This window comes from Chrysemys picta, chromosome 8, assembly GCF_011386835.1.
Source record: "Chrysemys picta bellii isolate R12L10 chromosome 8, ASM1138683v2, whole genome shotgun sequence".
NCBI lineage: Eukaryota > Metazoa > Chordata > Testudines > Emydidae > Chrysemys > Chrysemys picta.
Window position 1 is genome coordinate 63,842,889 of NC_088798.1, and position 7,714 is coordinate 63,850,602.

Consider the following 7,714-nt stretch of genomic DNA (forward strand, 5'->3'; position numbering starts at 1 on the left):
TTGTCAGAATAAAAGGTCCTCTCATTTTTGCCGAGTCAATTTAAGTCTGATGTCTGAAAGAGGTAAGCTGGTCCACTGGTCGGAGGCAGTGTCCTCAGTGGTGGCAAGAGCTGCTGGTCCGTCACTGTGGTCCACTACGGCTGGCTTGACGTGGGAGTGGTGGATCCAGGATTTGCGTCCTTCCAGGAACACTGCAGTCTGGGTTGTTAAAAGAATCTGGTGGGGTCCAGTAAACCTCGGCTGGAGGGTGTCGCCACGAACGAACTTTTTGGCCCAGACGAAGTCCCCTGGTTGGAACGGGTGGATCTGTTCTTCCAGCGGCACGGTCTGGGAAAACTGCGAGGCTTTCCAAAGGGTACGGAGGCGAGCCTGTAGGGAGAGAAACTGGCACACGGTCATATGATCCCCTCCCAATAGTGAAACATCAGCACATGGTAGCGCCCCGCCTTTGAAAGGGGGGTGTCCATAGAGCAGTTCAAAGGGGGATAATCCCAATACACGGGTTGGGCGAGTACGAAGGTGAAACAGGACCAAGGGAAGTACCTGAGGCCACTTTAACCCTGTTTCTTGACAGTATTTAGCCAATGTAAACTTAAGCTCCCTATTCATACGCTCAACTTTCCCGCTAGACTGGGGGTGGTAGGGTGTATGAAAGGAGTGTGAAATGCCCAGTCCTTGTTCTAAACGGCCAAGGACATGACCAGTAAAGTGAGGTCCGCGATCTGAGTCAAGCACGAGAGGGATGCCAAAACGGGGTACAATGTCTCTAAGGAGAATCTTCGCCACTGTGGCAGCAGTACAATTAGCAGTAGGAAAAGCTTCGACCCAGGAAGTCAGAGGGCAAACCAAAACAAGGAGGTGCTTTTTCCCAAAAGCCTTTGGCATATCTGCAAAGTCAATTTGAAGATGTTGAAATGGAGCAGCAGGCGGAGGTCTTCCACCCTTAATTTTGTTAAAAGGCGGAGCAGGTCCATTACGCTGACATGTGCTGCATGCTTTCACTATTGACAGGCAGTAGGGTTGAATGCCTGGAGCATACCAAAAGCGAGCAATGGTGTCCACAAGGGCATGCGTGCCGTAGTGACCCCCCCTTATCATGGTGCCAGCGAACTGCCACGGGGTATGTGGAGCGAGGGAGGCAGGCTCGGCCATCCGGCATAAGCCAGGTCCCTTTGACCAGAGTGGCTCTGAGGCTCTCCCACGACTGTAGTTCAGCAGCGGGTACTGGTACGGGGTGCGGTGGAGTAAAGGAGGAGGCTGCAATAGCCAACGTGGGTATGGCTAAGGGTAAGATGGCAGCCGTCTTGGCGGAGGCGTCAGCCAGGGCATTCCCACGGGTGACGGGGCTATCATCTTTAGTATGGGCCCGGCAGTGAACTACAGCAAGGACCGAGGGTTCTTGGAGGGCGTCCAAAAGCTTGTGGATGAGGGGGAGGTGCTGAATGGGTTTACCGGCAGCTGTCTGGAAACCTCGAAACTTCCAGAGGTGGATGTGACAATGCACAACTCCAAAAGCATACTTGCTATCAGTAAAAATGGTAACGGTCTTACCAGCGGCCAACTGGCAAGCTCGGGCCAGGGCATAGAGTTCGGCGGCTTGGGCTCTCCAGTTGCCTGGCAGTGAGGCGGCCTCTTGAATGTCCCATTCAGAGGTGACTGCATAACCGGTGAAACGCTTGCCATCAACATAGAAGGAGCTTCTGTCCGAGAAGAGGATGCAATCAGGGTTGTCCAGTGGCACGTCAAACAGGTTGTCCCTTATCTGTAAGATGCTATAAACTACTTCCACACAGTCGTGCTGATCCTGGAGGACTGGCAGGTCAGGAAGCAAGGTAGCTGGATTAAGGGGCCCACACCTTTCAAAAATTAGGTTAGTGTCTTCTAAGAGTTCGGCCTCTAGCTGTTGCTGACGATGGGCCGAAAAGACTTGGGTTGTGCCCCTACGCAGAAGGGCTGACAAGGCATGAGAGGTCCAAACCGTGGTAAAATGACCCAGGGTCAGGCTCTTTGCCTTTGTGATCAGCAGGCAGCTGCTGCCAGAGTCCGGGTGCAGGATGGGGTTCCCTGAGCGACAGGGTCGATCTGCTGAGAGTAAAAAGCAAGCGGGAAATGGTGGGGCCCGCTCAGCTGGGTAAGGACGCCACTAGCAATTCCGCCCCTCTCGTGGACAAAAAGGTGAAAGGGTTTGCTGTAATTGGGGGGGCGGAGAGACATGGAGGAGGCCACACTGTCCTTGAGTAACTGAAAGGCTTGGATTGTGTCCGGGGACCACTGCAAAGGGTCAGGAGCAAGGTTAGCAGTGAGTCGGTGGAGCGGTTTGCTTAACTCCCCGCAGGACGGCAACCCCGAGGGGCGACAGAAGCCAATTAATCCTAAGAAACCTCAAAGTTGTTTCTTGGTGTTTGGCAGAGGGCAGTTTTGGATAGTCTTTATGCGGACTGGGTCCATTTGTCTCCCCTCTGGGGTTAACAGGAAGCCCAGATATCGGACCTTCTGTGAGACCCACTGAATCTTGTTAGGGTCTACCTTGTGGCCTCTGGTGTGTAGGTATAATAAAAGTGCCTTACCATCGATGCAGAGGGCAGCTTCTTCGCGGTTACCTAATAGGATGTCATCTACGTATAGGACTAACGTGGATCCCTGTGGACTGGTGAAGCCTTCCAAGTCGTGGCGGAGGCATTGGCTGAAAATCGTGGGGCTGTCTCTGTAGCCTTGAGGAAGTCATTGCCAGACATAACTTTGTCCCTCCCAGGTGAAACCAAAGAGATACTGAGAGTCTGGGTGCACAGGAATGCTGAAAAAGGCTGATTTTAAGTCAATAACAGTGAACCACTCAGCATCCCAGGGGATTTGGCTGATGATAGTAGCTGGATCAGGAACTACTGCATGAAGAGGGACCACATACTGATTAACAACCCGTAGATCCTGTACAAAGCGCCAACGAATAGGGTCTCCGTCCTTTTTAGGAGGCTTTTTGACAGGCAGCATAGGGGTGTTACAGGGAGTGCGCTGAGGGCGGACTAGCTTTTGTGCAATGAATCCCTCGATAATGGGGCGGATGCCCTCCCGGGCTTCCAGCGACAGGGGGTATTGAGGGACTGACGGGGGGGTTAAGGAGGGCTTCACTTGAATCCTTACTGGCTCTGCCGAAAGGAGCAGGCCAACATCAGTGTCAGAAATTCCCCAGAGGGTTAAAGGCAAGTCAGGTTTCAGAGTAGCAGCCGTGTTAGTCTGTATCCGCAAAAAGAAGAACAGGAGGACTTGTGGCACCTTAGAGACTAACAAATTTATTAAAGCATAAGCTTTCGTGGACTACAGCCCACTTCTTCGGATGCATATAGAATGGAACATATATTGAGGAGATATATATACACACATACAGAGAGCATAAACAGGTGGGAGTTGTCTTACCACCTCTGAGAGGCCAATTAATTAAGAGAAAAAAAACTTTTGAAGTGATAATCAAGCTAGCCCAGTACAGACAGTTAGATAACAAGTGTGAGAATACTTACAAGGGGAGATAGATTCAATGTTTGTAATGGCTCAGCCATTCCCAGTCCTTATTCAAACCGGAGTTGATTGTGTCTAGTTTGCATATCAATTCTAGCTCAGCAGTTTCTCGTTGGAGGACTGGGAATGGCTGAGCCATTACAAACATTGAATCTATCTCCCCTTGTAAGTATTCTCACACTTGTTATCTAACTGTCTGTACTGGGCTAGCTTGATTATCACTTCAAAAGTTTTTTTTCTCTTAATTAATTGGCCTCTCAGAGGTGGTAAGACAACTCCCACCTGTTTATGCTCTCTGTATGTGTGTATATATATCTCCTCAATATATGTTCCATTCTATATGCATCCGAAGAAGTGGGCTGTAGTCCACGAAAGCTTATGCTCTAATAAATTTGTTAGTCTCTAAGGTGCCACAAGTACTCCTGTTCTTCTTTTTAAAGGCAAGTCAGTGAGGTCAGGGGAGAGAGAGGGGCGGGGGGTTCCCAATTACCCTGAGTTGGGGCCGAATCTCCTAACACTGTCATCAATAATCCTACCCCTTCAGGAGTGCAGGTTAAAGTAGCCTCAAGCTTACAGAGTAAATCCCGGCCCATCAAAGAGATCGGACAAGCTGGGGAAAAAAGAAAACGGTGAGAAAAACATTTATCAGCATAAATAACATTTAAAGGCAAAGTGAGTCCCAGAGACTGTGGGTTGCCCTCCACCCCAGTTGCAGTTTTAACCTCAGAGGATAGCCAGGGAGAGGGGGCATGATTTAAAAGAGAGAAAGTAGCTCCAGTATCAATGAGGAAGGAGACAGGCAGTCCCTGGACTGAAAGGGTTAGACGAGGCTCTTTGCTGGGAGGGGAGAAAGTGAGGAAGGAGCCGGCTAAAGACATTAAGGAAATAAGACCATCACATTGTTTGCCTTCACCCCCGGGGTACCGTCATTGAGGAGGCTGAGTTTGCTGCAGCTGCTGCTGTTGCCCGTAGTTGATCCAGGCCTGGGGAATGGGCTGAGCTGGTGGTGCAGGGGTGTATTCGTCCCTGGTGTAAGTATCTGCGGATGTGACCGGACCCTCTGGGCGTCCCCAGGGGCATTCACGTTTAAAGTGACCGGGCTGTCCGCACTGAAAACAATTTCCTGGTGGCTGGGGTTGCCAGGACCCTCTTCCCCGAGCACCCTGAAATCCCCTGCCACGGCCACGGCCTCTGCCTCGAACACCGCCGCGAAAAGCTAAAGCCATCAACTTATATTCTTCCTTTTTCTCTTTCTTTTTACTACTTTCCCTTTCTTTCTCCCATGCAAAATCAGCTACGTCCAACACTGAAGTGACTGACTCACCTCCCCAACCAGGGCGAAACTTTAAGAAATAATCCCTTACAGGGGGCACTGACTGATTCACAAAAAAACGAAATAAGAGTAGGGTGGTCTGCTTCTCTCTCAGGATCCATCTGAGTGAACATTCGGGCCCCCTCCAATAGCCTCGACCAGAACTTTCTGGGTGGCTCATCAGATCCCTGCCGAATCTGCATGAACTTAGCCTGATTAGGCGAGCGGCGAGCCATTTCTTTGAGTCTCTCTAACAATCGCTCTCGATCTGTTCGCAGCTGAGTCAGCCTTGGCTGACTCCAGTCTAGGGGATTCCAGCCAGCGGCTTGATCCTGCCTATCCATCCAAGTAGTATTAACCGCATCGCTATCCCCCCACGTCCTTTCTGCCATCCACAATCTACTACATTCCTCTCCGGTCAAAACTCTACTTAACAACTGATCTACATCCGTATAAGTAGGATTATGACTTGAAAACAATCTTTCTAAAAGTTCTGTGATCTTTCGGGGATTTTCCCCAAAGGACCCTGACAACCGTCCCCACTCTTTCAAGTCCCATTCTAGCCATCCTTTATATTCCACAATATTAGTATGTTGTAACTGGCCATTATTGCCCACAAAAGATTGGTCGTGCACCTGTAAAGGCATTTCTCTACTTACACCTTTATCACTCACAAAAGGTTTGGCGGAGGCAGCCTCTGGGCTATCCTCAGGGGAGGGGTATGCAACCTGCTGCATCTGCTTGATCTTTTGCCTAGTAATTACTCCTCCCGAGGTGTGCCCTTCCATTTCCCCCTTATCCCTCTGCAGAGATTCCGATCTGGAGTCCTGCAGATTCCCCTCTGCACCCTGGAGAGAGTCCCCCTGCGGAGGAATAGGGGCAGGTGCAGTGGGGACCAACTGACGAGTCAAAACACGCCGTGGTTTACACCCTTCATCGAAATAACATGGAGGGGGTTCACTCTCGGGAGAATACCTGACTGCCATAATTTTTAAAGATTTCCACAGCTCTGCTGCTGTGTCCCAACAAAACCAGTAACATAACTGTCCCGGATGGTCTTTTTCGATCTGGCTCCTTATTCCTTTTAAGGCAGCCTGTTCGAAAGAGCCATACGAAGGCCACCTCATCTCCGGGTCGGCCAATACCGCGGTATACCCAGTCCAATTCCTTACACACAGTGTGTACAACTTCCTCCTAGACATTCCTGTCTGTACTGGGAGTTTCCCTTCGTTCCATAACTTATTTACAATCCCCAACGGACTCTCAAGAGGCACACTAGTCCCTTGACCCATGGTGTCTGACAGGAGCCCTCCAACTGGCGTTTATCCTGCTGTCCAGTACACGACCCCTCAATATTGAATTGGCTGGGAGAAATCTCCCGTGGCGCCTGCCAATTCGTATGAGTGGTCTGACCACTGGACAGAGGCACCGCACCAGAAGGAAATCCCGGACGAGCCCCCAAATCGTTAGGTAAAAAGCAAGTCCTTACTCACCTCTCCAGCACCCGAGTTCGTGCGGAGTTGGTATGGAGCTCACAATCTGTCAGAGACCAGACACCAATTCGTTGATCAACGGGCTCACACTATCCTTAGCTTGAAAGGCTTCAGAGTAAGTGTGGCAAGTTTATTAGGGGTGAGCATCAATATTTATACACAGAAGTAAACAAAGTGATTAACAGATCATAATGGTCATGCATAATCAATCAAGATTCTACAGGATAAAACAGGTTAAAATGTAAAATTAAGTAGAGAAAAGGGGAGATGGCTACTTAAGGGGAGGGGGGTGCCATGAGTAGTTCGCAGGTCAGAGCTTTGATTAAAAGTTCAGACAGAGACATCAAGTCTGGGTTAAGTTTAAGCTCATCAAAAGTTCAGGTTTCAGAGTAGCAGCCGTGTTAGTCTGTATCCGCAAAAAGAAGAACAGGAGTACTTGTGGCACCTTAGAGACTAACAAATTTATTAGAGCATAAGCTTTCGTGGACTACAGCCCACTTCTTCGGATGCATATAGAATGGAACATATATTGAGGAAATATATATACACACATACAGAGTATCTCTGTATGTGTGTATATATATCTCCTCAATATATGTTCCATTCTATATGCTACATACTAGCCTATGGAGTAAGTGTACAGTGTCACTATGTACACTATGGAGTAAGTGTACAGTGTCACTATGTACACTATGGAGTAAGTGTACAGTATGCTACATACTAGCCTATGGAGTAAGTGTACAAACAAGAGTATCTCTGTATGTGTGTATATATATCTCCTCAATATATGTTCCATTCTATATGCATCCGAAGAAGTGGGCTGTAGTCCACGAAAGCTTATGCTCTAATAAATTTGTTAGTCTCTAAGGTGCCACAAGTACTCCTGTTCTTCTTTTTTCATCAAAAGTTCAGACTCAACAGATACATGTGGTATTTTGTTATTATATGCTACAAAGCTTTGGTTAATATATTCACACCCTTACTTGATAACCTGGTGGTAAGAGACACAGGACCAGCCTCGCCTCTCGCGGTTCAGGTTCCTCAATTTTTGAGTGAGAGGTGCAATGCTTAGACGAAGCTAGTGCTAAGAGCTAGCAGAGCTAACTTAGAGTTTACTTAACTAACTTAAACTTAAAATTAAAACCTAATAAACAAAACTAAGAACAAAAGCTTAGGGAAACCAAGCTTAGCTAGTCCCCTTGGAACTTAGAAAGTTTGATAAAATCAAGTACTGCCTACTAATAGAAGTAGTCATCATAGATAAAGAAGAACAGGAGGACTTGTGGCACCTTAGAGACTAACAAATTTATTAGAGCATAAGCTTTCGTGGACTACAGCCCACTTCCAGACTAACACGGCTGCTACTCTGAAACTCATCATAGATAGATAGCTTTTCTAG